The sequence below is a fragment of the Ornithorhynchus anatinus genome, chromosome 15 (genome assembly GCF_004115215.2).
Source record: "Ornithorhynchus anatinus isolate Pmale09 chromosome 15, mOrnAna1.pri.v4, whole genome shotgun sequence".
Classification (NCBI taxonomy): Eukaryota; Metazoa; Chordata; class Mammalia; order Monotremata; family Ornithorhynchidae; genus Ornithorhynchus; species Ornithorhynchus anatinus.
The window spans coordinates 2,792,856-2,808,543 of record NC_041742.1 but is presented as its reverse complement, the minus strand read 5'-3'; the positions used below and the strand labels follow the sequence as shown (position 1 = coordinate 2,808,543).

General features: G+C 48.2%; 1 protein-coding gene across 3 annotated transcripts in view; it reads right to left on the bottom strand.

The window, feature by feature from the left end:
- Positions 1 to 15,688, bottom strand: part of RAB11FIP4 (RAB11 family interacting protein 4) — a 56,814-nt gene that overhangs the window by 19,071 nt on the left and 22,055 nt on the right. Inside the window, exon 1 of one of the 3 annotated variants that reach the window (XM_029079907.2) lies at positions 9,271 to 9,424. The exons of the other annotated variants lie outside the window; for them this stretch is intronic. The gene's annotated coding sequence lies outside the window, so the exon portion shown is untranslated. Of the gene's footprint in view, positions 1 to 9,270; positions 9,425 to 15,688 lie in introns of those variants that run through there. 3 annotated transcript variants of the gene reach the window in all.

Below are 15,688 nucleotides of genomic sequence, written 5' to 3'. Positions count from 1 at the left end.
AAGAGAGTGGAGGGGAGACCCTTGGCTGTAAATACCATCGACTGATGGGTCAACAACCCAACTGTTCTCCATGTGGAGCTCGGGGCCAAGCTCGTTATGGGCAGGGGCTGTCTCTCTTTATTGCTGTACTGTACTTTCCCAAGCGCTTAGTCCAGTGCTCTGCACACAGTAAGCTCTCAAATATGGCTGAATGAATAAATGCGAAGTTGTTGGGGGTAGAGGAGTATAAGTCTTCTACTGCCTGTTCTCCAATCCCCAGCCAGTCTGTGCGTCCTCTCTTTGTGGGCAGGGAATGTGTCTGTTACTTTGTACTCTCCCAAGTGATCGGCACAGTGCTCTGCTCACAGTAAGCACTCAAATGACTGACCAATGAAAACCAGAGGTCATCTAAAGACTTGCTCAAAATGGAGGAGACAGGGGTGGAAGCCCTCTATCCACCTGAACAGAAAAGCAACATCATCTAGTAGAGGGCAGGATTGGGAGTCAGAGGTCCTGGATTCTTATCCTGGCTCTGCCACTGGTCGGCTGTGTGATCTTGGGCAAATCACTTAACTTCTGTGTTTCAGTTATCTCATATGTAAAAATAGGGATTAAGCATAAATCTCAAACAACAACAATTTTGTTGGTATTTGTTAAGTGCTTACCATATGCAGAGCACTGTTCTAAGTGCTGGGGGAGATACAGGGTAATAAGGTTGTCCCACATGAGGCTCAGTCTTAATCCCCATTTTACAGATGAGGTAACTGAGGCACAGAGATGTTAAGTGACTTGCCCACAGTCATACAGCTGACAAGTGGCAGTGCCGGCAATCGAACCCATGACCTCTGACTCCCAAGCCTGTGCTCTTTCCATTGAGCCACGCTGCTTCTCTAAATGGGACATGGACTGTATCCAACCTGATCACCTTTATCTACCCCCAGCAGTTAGTACAGTGCTTGGCACATACTAAGTACTTAATACCATTTTTTTTTTTTTTAAAGAGTCCCATACAGATAAAAGTTGCCTATAGATAAGGACCCCCACCCTTGATTTTCAACTCTGAGCCTTCTCCAAGACAACACTTGGTCCAAACATAAAGAATCTGGATTATCTGGTGGTGAGAGGAGAAGAATGCGGGTAATAACAACAGTGCTCAGTCAGGTGAATGGCTATTGTTCAAAGAATGTCCTCCAGCTGCATAGGAAAAAAAAATCCCTACAGCAGGAGGGATCTGGGTTAGACATAGGGGGAATTTTCCAGAAAAGGGAAAGTTACTAGACCCAGCTCAGTCAGTATCTTGTGTTGAGGGTCCTCTGGCATAGGCATTATCATCTATTGAGCACTAGCTATGTGCAGAGCACTTTACTCGGCACTTGGGTAAATTAGTAGACAGAATCACTGCTCTCAATTATTTTATAGCTTAGCAGTGGAGTTCATCTAATGGGTACTGTGAACACTTAGAGTAAAGCACTCTCAAGCAGGCTTAATTTAAGGATGGAATGTTTTTATCAAGGTGGTTGGGGCAGGAAACCAGCAAAGGGGAATCCGCAAGATGGTGGGATTAGGGGAAGACTGGGAGGAGGGGAACAGGAACAATGTGTCTTGTGAACCATCAACCCTAAAGACCATCCAGCAGTGGAAAAGTGATTTCTCCATCTTACCCCAACTGTACCTCTCTTTCTTCCTTTCTCTTTCAAGTGTTACCAAATGAACCCAGTCTGCTATTCTATTCAAAGATGAAGAATCCAAAAAGCAAGACAAGAGAACAATGCAGGGCTGAGTTTAGGATTCTGGAGTCAAATTGGAGAAGAAAAGTGATGTTCTTAGAACTGTGAACAACAGAATTTGAGATGGTTTGGGTTCTTGTAAATCTGCTTATCTGAACATCTCACTTGTAGGTTAGGATAGTTGCACTTATCCTGACTCTTCTTCGATTGTAAACTCCTCAGAGGTGGGAATTTATCTCAGCCTGGCACAAAATGGGTGCTCAAAACCATCTGTGAATTCCTGGAGGGCTAGCCCCATGTCTTTATAGTTCTCTCAATTGCTCAGGATAGGATTCCTAACCCAGGAAATGCACAATAAATACTACGGATGGTTTGTCTATGTGGTTATATAGCACAAAAGGGACAGATTTTGGGTGTGCAAGTGTGATAGGGACAGTCAATTATGTTTTCTGCCCCACCCACAGATAAATTCACTCTCAGGTGGCCCCTGTGATAGTTGGAAGACATATATACTGCCTGTGTTTGTATCTATGTTAGCAGAGGTCCATTGAGAGTGCTTGGAATCAAATATCAACTCCTAGAGGACAGGGATTATCAATCATGTTTAGTGCTTGCTTACTGGTGCAGAGCACTGTTGTAAGCATTCAGGAGAGTTCAATATAGTTGAGTTGGTAGATAGTTTCCCTGCCCACGTAGAATTTACAGTCTAGAGGGATCGTCTCTCCCCTAAGCACTTGGTACAGTTCTGGGCACACAGTAAGTGTTCAATAAACACCAGGGATTGATTGATCGGTAGGCACTGTTTGATGTGTGAAATCCAACACCCATTCCAGGCAGCTGGATGATCTGTCTTGACCTCTGGAATGCCTTTTGCGGTTCCAGATTTTTCAGATTCTGCCTTCTGCTGCATAGGAGGGAGTCATTCCACACAGAGCAGCCCCAGGCCCCGTGCCATCGAAACTCTAATGAGGTATAGAGGACAAGAGGGGAATGTCCTGCAAAAGACTCACTGTGACTGGCTGGGGAGCTGTGGGGGCTGCTTTGGGGAGTTTTTGGCCAGAAAAACAAGCCGAGCAGCTCCAGTTAGTGGCAGCAAAAATGAGGTCAGGCCCCACCGGCTTCTCTAGGCTTCAGTTTCCTCATCTGCGAAATGGGTGTTGTTCTTAGTCCGTGAGCTCCAGGTGCGGCAGGGACTCCGCTGGAGCTGATCGCACTAGATCTACCCCCAGCACTTAGCACAGGGCTTCGTAAACCCTGAGCAAATACCACAGTCATTACTTTTCTTCTCCTGTTGAGTAATGCCCTGGGCATCTGACAATGCCAGACTTCCCCTATTGGAGAGTAAGCTCCTTGAAGGCACAGAACATCCCTCATGTTCTCGGTCGCACTTCCCCCAAGTGCTGAAAAGATAACTTCCCAGGGAAACTCGACAGATGTGGCTGCTTTGACTACAGGGAGCTTGGGAAAGGAGTGTAGATTTATAGCCTGATTATCGGCCAGCCTCCACCTGCATTAATGGTGACGACTAGCCACCCTGGATATCCAATAAATAAGTATAAATGCTGTTTCGACTCCCAGTCTGAGTCATCTCCTAGCGAGAAGGAAGCTTATCTCCTCTAGGGCCAATGCAGAGTCCAACCTGCTACCAGCACATCAATAAATATTGATAAAATAATAACGAATGAATTCAAACATCTGCTACAGCTATCAACAGCTCCTTAAACTGATAAGCGTGGCCTACTGGCAAGAACCTACAACTGGGAGTCGGGAGAAACGGGGTTCTAATCCCCACTCTGTCCCCGGGCCTGCTGTGTGACCTTGGGCAATTCATTTAACCTCTACGGGGTCTCAACTTCCTCATTTTTATTACTTCATTCAATTGTATTTGAGTGATTACTGTGTGCAAGACTGTACTATGCTCTTAAGAATGTACAGTTCAACAATAAACCGACATTACCTGCCCACAACCAGTTTACAGTCTGCAAGGGTTAAACAGGGGTAGGAAACCTGCTCTGCCTCCGTTTTAGGTGAGTTCTGGGTGGGACGGGGACTGTGGCCAAACTGATTCTATCAGATCTATCCCCGGCTTTTGTAACCTCGTAGGCACTGAATGTCTGGCCCCTAAGGTTAAAAAAAAAAAGATACAAACCTCAAATTGTAAGAAATCTCAAAAAAAGCACAAGTCATGGGTTATCCAGGAAATGACCAAAGGGGAAGAGATGATTGACAGCCTGGACCGACTGAATTGAGTCCGTAAGCTCCTGTTTCTTTTTTCACCTTAAAGGGCCCGGTTTTCCCAGAACCTGTTGCCTCTGGAACAAGGGAGGGGCCATCTCAAGCCTCTAATTAAACAGGGGAGACATCACTTGAGTTTTCTAAGCCCCCCCCCCCCCCCCATCTACACCTCACACCTCTACCATCACCATCCCAGCAAAGTGAAGTAGGCCTTCCCCACTCTGCATTTCGGAAAATCTTAGTGGGTGGCAGGCTGAGTCAAAGCGGAGACAGCTCACTTGGGCAGCATTAACTACACCAGGGGAGGGGTGCTAGGAGTGGGATGGGGTGGTGACACACACACACAGGCCTTGTCTACAGGACCCTGGGGTAGCCACCATTTCAGGAAGGGAAAGGGTGCAAGCGAGGAAGGAGAAAGTGGGGGCGGAGGATGGGAGAGGATGTTAGAATTTCAGATCCTTAAACCAGTCCTGTTGGAAAATCAGCCTAGGGAGAAGTGAATGGAGACGGTGATTTAATCCCCTGCCTCACCTGAGCTGGATGACCCAAAAAACAACAAAGCCCTTCTGTGACTAGAAAGACCATCCAGCAGCAGAACAAGAGGGGGAAAAAAGACCGATTAAGCCTAACTTCTCCTTTCACCTTCCCTTCTGCCTATGCATTTGAATCTGTACCCCTTAAAGCCTTCATTTTTCACCCCACCTCCACAGCGCTTCTGTACAAATAGTCCTCTGCCCACCTAAACACTCAAATACCACCTTTAAAGAACGCAGCCGAAAGAGTGAGAGGAGGGGAATCGCTCAGTATAGTGCTCCGTCACAGTAAGCACGCAATAAATGCCATTGATTACGATGATGGGGAGCTTAGCCATCTCCCAGAGAACCAAAACCAGAATAATAATGTTGGGATTTGTTAAGCGCCTACTATGTGCCGAGCACTGTTCTAAGCGCTGGGGTAGATACAGGGTAATCAGGGTGTCCCACGTGAGGCTCACAGTTAATCCCCATTTTACAGATAATAATAATAATAATGTTGGCATTTGTTAAGCGCTTACTATGTGCCGAGCACTGTTCTAAGCACTGGGGTAGACACAGGGGAATCAGGTTGTCCCACGTGGGGCTCACAGTCTTAATCCCCATTTTACAGATGAGGCAACTGAGGCACAGAGAAGTTAAGTGACTTGCCCACAGTCACACAGCTGACAAGTGGCCGAGCGGGGATTCGAACCCATGACCTCTGACTCCAAAGCCCGTGCTCTTTCCACTGAGCCACGCTGCTTCAGATGAGGGAACTGAGGCACAGAGAAGTGAAGGGACTTGCCCACCCACCTGGGACAAACATCCACTTAATCAAAGATGAGCCCAGGTGCTGAGGCCTGGGTTTGAACTGTGGCTCTGCCCACCTGCATGCTGTGTGACTTTAGTGAAAAAATTTAATTTCTCCTGCCCTCTGCCTCCTCACTTCCATGATTAAAATGCGTGGTCTCCCTCTCTCAGACAGGGACTGTGTGGTGGTGATGGTATCTGTTCCATGCTTACTATGTGCCACACACTGCATTAAGCACTGCAGTAGATGGAAGATAATCCCGTCCGACACTGTCCCTTGGCTCACAGTTGAAGTGGACGAGAACACCTTTTGAATCCGCATTTTAAAAATCGAAGGCCCAGGGAAGTTAGGTGACTTGCCCAAGATCACACAGCGGGCAAGTGGCCGATCTCATCGCATGATAGTCACCCAATAACTTTGCACGGGAAAAGTTTAAGGAATATGGCTTTAGGAAGTCGTACGGCTGTGACCTCAATTGCCCAGGTCGAGCGGCCTCCGAATAGCGAGGACCCAGGCCGGGGGTGCAGACTCTCAGCAGGGGCCAGGACGAGGGGTGGGGCACCAGGGGGTCAAGATGGGCAGGTGGGATCCAGGGTCCAGCATCTCCGTTTAATAATAATTATGGCATATATTAGAGAAGACCTGTGGCTTAGTGCCAAAAGCCCGGGCTTGGGAGTCAGAGGACATGGGTTCTCATCCCAACTCCGCCGCTTCCCAGCTGTGTGACTTTGGCCAAGTCACTTCACTTCTATGTGCCTCAGTTCCCTCAACTGGAAAATGGGGATGAAGACTGTGAGCCCCGCGTGGGACAACCTGATTACCCTGGATCTACCCCAGTGCTTGGAAAAGCAGTGTGGCTCAGTGAAGAGAGCGTGGGCTTCAGAATCAGAGGTCATGGGTTCGACTCCCAGCTCTGCCACTTGTCAGCTGTGTGACTGTGGGCAAGTCACAACTTCTCTGTGCCTCAGTTACCTCATCTGTAAAATGGGGATTATCTGTGAGCCTCACGTGGGACAAACTGATTACCCTGTATCTACCCCAGTGCTTAAAACAGTGCTCAGCACAGAGTAGGCACTTTAAAACCATGTTATGGACTTACTCCGTGCCAAGGACTGCTCTAAGCTCTGGGGTAGATACGATATTCATTCAGTTGTATTTATTGAGTGCTTACTGTGTGCAGAGCACTGTGCTAAGCACTTGGAATGTGCAGTTCAGATAGAGACAATCCATGCTCAACGGGCTGAACCAGAGTCCCGCCCACATGGGGCTCTCAGTCTCAATTCCCATTTTCCAGGTGAGGTAATTGAGGCCTAGAGGAAGCGAATTGACTGACCCAAGGTCACATAGGAGGCAAGTGGAGGAGGGGGGATTAGAACCCATGACCTTCTGCCTCTCAGGCCCAGGCTCTAGCCATTAGACCATGCTGCTTCTGGGCATTTTTAGCAGCATGCATTCATTCAATCGTATTTATTGAGCACTTACTATGTGCAGAGCACTGTACTAAGCGCTTCGAATGAACAACTCGGCAGGAGATAGAGACAATCCCTGCCTAACAAGGGGCTCACAGTCTAAAGGAGGGAGACAGACAACAAACCACGTAGTCAGGCGTCAATACCATCAAGATAAAACAGAATCATAGATATATACACATCATTAACAAAATAAATAGAGTAAATATATACAAATAGGCACAAGTGCTGTGGGAAGGAGAAGGGGGAAGAGCAGAGGAAGGGAGGAGGGGGATTGGGGAGGGGAGGAGGAACGGAGGGAAAAGGAGGGCTCAATCTGGAATAATAATGATGGTATTAGTTAAGCGCTTACTATGTGCAAAGCACTGTTCTAAGCGCTGGGTGGGCGGTATAAGGTGATCCGGTTACCCCATGTGAGGCTCAGAGTCTCAATCCCCATTTTACAGATGAGGTTACTGAGGCCCAGAGAAGTGAAGTGACTTGTCCAAAGTTACCCAGCTGATAAGTGGTGGAGTGGGGATTAGAATCCACTACTCTGACTCCACTCACTCTCTCTCACTCTAATCAGAAGTCGTGGGTTCTAATCCCAACTCCACCGCTTGTCAGCTGCGTGACCTTGGGGAAGTCACTTCACTGGGCCTCAGTTCCCTCATCCGCAAAATGGGGATGAAGACTGAATCCCACATGGGACAACCTAATTATTTTGTACCTCCCCCAGCATTAAGAACAGTGCTTGGTACATTCATTTCATTCAGTCGTATTTATTGAGTGCCTACGATGTGCAGAGCACTGTACTGAGAGCTTGGAATATACAATTCGGCAACAGATAGAGACCATCCCTGCCCAATGCCGTAGTAAGCACTTAAAACAACAACAACAACACCGTCCACCTCCCCCATTTAGACTGGGAGCCCATCGTTGGGCAGGGATGGTCTCTCTCTGCTGCCCAACTGTCCATTCCGAGCGCTTAGCCCAGTGCTCAGCACCCAGTGCGTGGCTCAGTGGAAAGAGCCCAGGTTTGGAAGTCAGAGGTCGTGGGTTCTAATCTCCACCCCACCACTTATCAGCTGTGTGACCATGGGCAAGTCACTTAGCTTCTCCGGGCCTTAGTGACCTCACCTGGAAAACGGGGGTGAAGCCTGGGACCACCTGATGATCTTCTATCTCCCCCCCTGCACTTAGAACAGTGCTTGGCACATAGTAAGCATTTAATAATAATAATGTTGGTATTTGTTAAGTGCTTACTATGTGCAGAGCACTGTTCTAAGAGCTGGGGGAGATCCAGGGTCATCAGGTGGTCCCACGTGAGACTCCCAATCTTCAGAGAAGCAGTGTGGCTCAGTGGAAAGAGCCCCGGTTTGGGAGTCAGAGATCATGGGTTCCAATCCCAACTTTGCCACTTGTCAGCTGTGTGACTTCGGGCAAGTCACTTCACTGTGCCTCAGTTCCCTCATCTGTAAAATGGGGGTGAAGACTCACCCCCATTTTGCAGATGAGAAACAAATACCAACATTATCATTATAAGCACTTAGTACAGTGCTCTGCACACAGTAAGCGCTTAAATACCAACCTTTATTATTATTACTCACCCCCATTTTACAGATGAGAAACAAATACCAACATTATCATTATAAACACTTAGTACAGTGCTCTGCACATAGTAAGCACTTAACAAATACCAATCTTTATTATGATTATTCACCCCCATTTTACAGCTGAGAAACAAATACCAACATTATTATTATGTGCTCTGCACATAGTAAGTGCTTAACAAATACCAACCTTTATTATTATTACTCACCCCATTTTACAGATGAGCAACAAATAACATTATTATAAGAGCTCAGTACAGTGCTCTGCACATAGTCAGCGCTTAAATACCAGCCTTTATTATGATTATTCACCCCCATTTTACAGCTGAGAAACAAATACCAACATTATAAGCGCTTAGTACAGTGCTCTGCACATAGTAAGCGCTTAACAAATACCAGCCTTTATTATGATTATTCACCCCCATTTTACAGCTGAGAAACAAATACCAACATTATTATAATAAGCGCTTAGTACAGTGCTCTGCACATAGTAAGCGCTTAACAAATACCAACCTTTATTATTATGATTCTTCACCCCCATTTCACAGCTGAGAAACAAATACCAACATTATCATTATAAGCGCTTAGTACAGTGCTCTGCACATAGTAAGCGCTTAACAAATACCAACCTTTCTTATGATTACTTACCCCCATTTATCATTATGATTACTCACCCCCATCTTAGAGATGAGAAACAAATACCAACATTATCACTACCAGCGCTCAGCACAGCGCTCTGGCCATAGTAAGCGCTCAATAAATACAACTGAACGAGAAGTGACTTGGCCCCAATCACACAGCTGACAAGCCGGGGTTCGAAGCCCCGATTACAAGTCGAGTAAGGGCTCCAAGAATACTAGTGCCTGAACGTGACCATGATGAAAACCCCAACATTAAGGCACAGCATTATGAAAATAGCCACATGATGAGATAAAGACACACCTGAGGTCCCCGAAGACAAGGACGGGCAGGTAGCCGGGGGCAGGTGGGAGGACAGGAGGGAAGGTTTGCTCGCCCTTCTGCTCGCCCAACCGCGCTCTTTCCGGGCCGCTCTGCAACACTTGAGCAGCAGCCCCACCCCCCCTCCTCCCCGTTGCCAGGCAACGCGCCCCCCCCTCCCCCCGCCCTTTGTAGCAACACCTCGGTGACGTCACGAGCGGGAGGGGAGGAGCGTGGGGGACGGGGCGTGGCCTCCCGGGGGGGCGTGGCCTGCGTGGGACGTCGCCCGGCAACGGTTGAGAACGGCGGCCCCGCCCTCCCCCGTTGCCGGGCAACACCTTGGTGACGTCACGGGAGGGGGCGTGGTCGGCGTGGGTGATGTCACCGGGGGCGTGGTCTTCTCGGGGGCGGGGCTCAGGTGACTCACCCTGTCACCAGGTGGCCAGCAGAGGGCCAACGGGTCGTTGGGCGCGATGATAATGATAATAATAATGATAATAATCATCATAATAATAATGGTATTTCTCAAGCGCTTACTATGTGCCAAGCACTCTGCTAAGTAAGCGCTGGGGTGGATACGGAGAATGAAGCCACCGACCCCCTCCTCCTGTCACCCAACGCCACGTGGGGTTCCCAGGCTCCATCTCCATTTTACAGATGAGGTAATCATAATCATAATAATGGTATTTGTCAAGTGCTTACTATGTGCTAAGCACTCTGCTAAGTAAGCGCTGGGGCGGATACGGAGAATGAAGCCACCGACCCACCCCCTCCTGCCACCCAACGCCACGTGGGGTTCCCAGGCTCCATCTCCATTTTACAGATTCATTCATTCATTCAGTAGTATTTATTGAGCGCTTACTATGTGCAGAGCACTGTACTAAGCGCTTGGAATGGACAAATCGGTAACAGAGACAGTCCCTGCCCTTTGACGGGCTTTCGGTCTAATCGGGGGAGATGGACAGACAAAAATGAGGTAATCATAATCATAATGGTATTTGTTAAGCGCTCCCTATGTGCCAGGCACTGTACTAAGCGTTGGGGTGGATGCGGAGAGTGAAGCCACCGACCCCAGCTAGGCAATGCCGCGTGGGGTTCCCAGGTTCCATCTCCATTTTACAGATGAGGTAATAATGATAAATAATAATGGTATTGGTTAAGCGCTCAATATGTGCCAGTCACTGTACTAAGCGCAGGGGTGGATATGGAGAGTGAAACCACCTACCCCCCCAATCATCCCAACGCCACATGGGGTTCCCAGGCTCCATCTCCATTTTACAGATGAGGTAATAATAATAACAATTACAGTATTTTGTTAAGGGCTTACTATGTGCCAGGCACTGTACTAAGCGCTAAGGTAATAATAACAATAATTCATTCATTCGGTCTTATTTGTTGAGCGCTTACTGAGTGCAGAGCACTCTACTAATTGCTTGAATAATAATAATAACAATAATAGTAATGCTGGTATTTGTTAAGCACTTTCCATGTGCCTAGCACTGTTCTGAGCGCTGGGGTAGATACAAGGTAATCAGGTGGGGCTCGTAGTCATAATCCCCCTTTAACAGATGGGGTAACTGAGGCACGGAGAAGTGAAGTGACTTGCCCAAGGTCATCCAGCAGATAGGTGAAGGAGCGTGGATTAGAACCCAAGACCTTCCGATTCCCAGGCCCCGGTTTTATCCACCACGGCAAGATGAATCCCACAGGTATTTCCGTTAAGCCCTCAGGGGGAATTGTCGCAGTTGGAGAAAGTTATTTAACACCAGTTATTTAATGGCTGGGTTTGGGGGATTTTGAGGGGGCGGGGAGGATAGGATGGTATTTGTTATAAGTGTTTACTATGCACCACGCACTGTCCTAAGGACTGGAGTTGATACGCGCTAAACAGAGTGGAAACAGTCCACATCCCACATGGGCTCACAGAGGTAGGATTAGAACCCAGGTCCTCTGGCTCCCAGGCCCCGGGCTCTTTCCATTGTGCCACGCAGTTTGGGGCTGTGCTCTTAATCCTAGTACCGACAATCTAAAAACCCCACCCGGCCTCCCACCTCACCGTTCCCGAGACCGTGGGCCTCGTCCCCGACTGTTTGCATCCCATCCCTCCCCAGTGGTATTTATTGAGCGCTTACTATGAGCGGAACACTGTACTAAGCGCTTGGAATGGACAATTCGGGCTCCGGGGACCCGGACCACTCCTATCCAGCTGGCCTCCCTTCAGTCTAGGGGCCCAGGGGACACAAATAGGGACAGGCTGGCATGGCACCCTCCCCTGTAGTATTTATCGAGCACTTACTATGTGCGGAACACTGTACTAAGCGCTTGGAATGTACAATTCGGGCTCCGGGGACTTGGACCACTCCTATCCAACTGGCCTCCCTTCAGTCCAGGGGCCCGGGGGACAGAAATAGGGACAGGCTGGCGTGGCGGTCTGCAGAAAGGGAGGGGTCCACACACACCACAGTGTGCCGCCCCTAATTTCCCTGCAGGCGAGGCCTCTTAAACACAGCAAATTGATATTTATGCTGAGTTTAAATAGAAAGTTGCATAGGGCAAGGGGAAAAAATGCAAAAAAAAATAGAAGAAACCACAGCTAGCTGTCCTCTCTGCCTCCACATTCTTCTCCCGCTCTCTCTTTGCCTCAGATCTCCCTTTCGGGGAAAGGACCGCCAAACTGGGCTCCTCTGTCTGACAGGCTTAGACCCTCCCTCGTTAGAGAAGCACCATGGTTTAGTGGATATAGAGCACATGCCCGGGAGTCTGAAGGCCCTGGGTTCGAATCCCAGCTCCGCCACTTGTCAGCTGTGTGACTTTGGGCAAGTCACTTAACTTCTCTGGGCCTCAATGACCTCATCTGTAAAATGGGGATGAAGACTGGGAGCCCCATGAGGGACAACCTGGTCGCCTTGTATCCCCGCAGCGCTTAGAACAGTGTTTTGCACATAGTAAGCGCTTAAGAAATACCAACATTATTAGTGCAAGCCCCAGGTGGGGCAGATTAGACCGTGAGCCCGTCATGGGGCAGGGGATTGTCTCTATCTGTTGCCGAATTGCCCATTCCAAGTGCTTAGTACAGTCCTCTGCACATAGTAAGCGCCCAATAAATACTATTGAATGAATGAATGAATGACAGGGACTGTGTCCAACAATTACTATTGTTAATTTTATTTATTGAGCACTTACTGTGTGCAAAGCACTGTAATAAGCACTTGTGAGAGAACAAACCACGGCTAACATGTTCCCTGCCCACAACAAGTTCACAGTCTAGAGGGGGAAAAGGGGAAAGAGCCCGGGCTTGGGAATCAGAGGTCATGGGTTCGAATTCTGGCTCTGCCACTTGTCAGCTGTGTGACTGTGGGCAAGTCACTTCACTTCTCTGGGCCTCAATTCCCTCATCTGGAAAATGGGGATTAAGACTGTGAGCCTCACGTGGGACAACCTGATGACCCTCTATCTACCCAGCGCTTAGAACAGTGAGCACATAGTAAGAGCTTAACAAATACCAATATTATTATTGATATAAATAAATAAATTGCAGATATATACATATGTGCCTTGGGGAAGGAGGGAGGATGAATGAAGGAGCAGGTATAAGCGGCGCAAAAGCGAGGGGGAGAAGAGAGGAGGGCTTAGTCAGGGAAGGCTTCCTGGAGGAAATGTGCCTTCAATAAAGCTTTGAAGTGGGGCTAAGGCTTTGAAGCAGAAGAGTGCTTAGCACATAGTAAGTACTTAACAAGTACTTTAATTATTATTAATATCATTATTATTATTATTTAGACCCCAGCAAGTGCTGGCCCCTTTCCTCCTCTCCATGTGCTTCCTTACCCGCCAAGCCCCATCCCCACCTTTTGCTTCCCGGGATCCAGACCAGTAGACGGAGATCGGCCATCTCTAATCAATTAGTGGGGTTTGAATAATAATGATGGCATTTTTAAGCGCTCACTATGTGCCGAGCACTGTTCTAATGCTTACTGTGTGTGTGGAGAGCACTCTACTAAGCAATGGGGCAGTATAATCTAGAGGGGAAGGGGACCAAAGCTCCTGGGTCATGCGTGGTCACTTCAGATCCTTTGGAAATGTCCGCGTCTGCATCTCAGGAGGCTCAGGGGTGGGTCAGATTCACCATATATTCCTTAAACTACATAATGTGATGAAAGGATGGCAGCAATCTGCAGAGTGTAAAGAAACAATGTGGCCTAGGAGATAGAGCACGGGCCTGGGAGTCAGAAGGACCCGGCCTCTAATTCCGACTCCGCCACTTGTCTGCGGTGCGATCTTCGGCAAGTCACTTAATTTCTCTGTGCCTCGTTCACCTCATCTTTAAAAAGAGGATTAAGGCTGAAGGGCACGGACTGTGTCCGGACAGTTTAGCTAGTGTCTATCTCAGTGCTTAGTACAGTCTCTGGCACGTAGTAATGCTTAACAGGCATCATTTAAACAAAACAGACAGTCACCAGGGAGACCCTAAATGCCTCTACCCCCCACCTTACTCCAGAGCCTGCAGACGCGGGCGCCCTTTCCGAGTCGTGGAACTGGGCGTAGGAGCCGTGGGCGAGGGAGACAGGGCGCCAAGGCTGGGCCCTGAAAAGATGTACACCGGACCTGACGTGATGGACTACAATTACACTATCAGAAGGAAAACACAGAATCGTGGCAACGAATTTATTTGCCCTGAATCATCAGGGGCCTGGTTCTACCAAGGGGCTGATTAAAGGCCTGTGAAGCGTGAAAGAGAACCGTTTCCCTAAGATAATTAAGCTCTGTTGGGGCCCACACTGTCTGAGGGTCTCCTTGTTGTCCTCATTCATGAATTTCTGCTCATCCTATGTCAGCATCAGTTTCCTACCATTACCATCACAGGGCCATAGTCTGAGTTCAGCAAGGATTTGACTTTGTTTTATTTATTGAGGGTTTGTTAGGTGCTGGGATTTGTGAGACGACAACCCTGCGAGACTAGGCTTCAGGCATGGGATTGGGGGCTTTGAAGGTGTCGGTCATCGTTTGTTTGTTTTATGGTATTTGAGAAGTGCTTAGTATGTGCCAAACACTGGTCTAAGCGCTGGAATAGATACAAGGTGATTAGTTTGGACACAGTCCCTATCCTGCATAGGGCTCACAGTCCAAGTAGGAGGAAGAACAGGTAGGCCCCTGCTATTGGCCTGGGGAGTGGATACCATTTTCTCTTACCTCTCCAGCTCTCATCTGTGGGGTTTCAGGTAAAAAACCTGGAATTTGTTACGCGCTTACTATGTGCCAGGCAGTGTACTAAGCACTAGGGTAGTTTCAAGCAAATCGGGTTGGACACAGTCCCTGTCCCGAGTGGGGCTGACAGTCTCAATCCCCATTTTATAGATCAGGTAACTGCGGCACAGAGAAGTGAGGTGACTTGTCCAAGGACACACAGCCGACAGCTCGCTGGGCCTCAGCCTCTGCACCTGTAGAATGGGAAGATGTTACCTGCTCTTCCTCCTCTTAGACTGTGAGCTTGATTTGGAAGTAGGAGGGGTCTGGATTGTGTTCCCTATGCCCATTTCCCCCAGCCCTGCTTCATCTCCTTTGAGGACCACCTCAGCTCGGTATCCTTCCCATGCCACAGACCAATAATAATAATAATAATAAAAAAATTCTTACTGTGGTATTTGTTAGTCGCTTATTATGTTATCGAGCCCTGTACTGAGTGCTGGGGTAGATACAAGATTATCAGGTCCTAGGTGGGATTGACAGTCTAAGAAGGAGGGAGACCAGGTATTGATTGTTCATGCTCTTTCCACTGCGACGTGGTATTGGTCTTGCTTCCCCTAGATCTTGACCCCAACACAATGTCTCTTAGAGCCAATACCCTGTATCTCCCCCAGCGCTTAGAACAGTGCTCTGCACATAGTAAGTGCTTAACAAATACCAACATTATTATTATTATTATAAGGAAGCGTTCTGTGGGACTCACAACGAAGCACCTCCGACAGAGAGTCATCTCCCACCACGAGATGCCGGAGAGATGGCCGAGATTACCCATCCTCATTGGTTGCGTGGCGAAGTGGAAAAAGCCCGGGCTTGGAAGTCAGAGGTCATGGGTTCTAATCCCAGCTCTGCCACTTACCAGCTGTGTGACTTTGGGTAAGTCATTTAATTTCTCTGGGCTTCAGTAACCTCATCTGTAAAATGGGGATTGAGACTGTGAGCCACAGGTGGGACAACAGAAAGGCTGTGGGTTTTCACAGTAAGTGCTAGATGAATATGATTTGATTGATTGATTGAGGCTGCTTTTCTCCCCATTTTACTTTACGTAATGGCACGCAACAGATTGCTTTTCCAGCTCAGCCTCTCTGTTCCCATGCACAGTCATTAGACAGCAGTGAAACACTCCCGCTTAGGGCTGGTGGAATTTCATTCGTGGGCTGCTTCGTTTGAGAATAATTTGCTT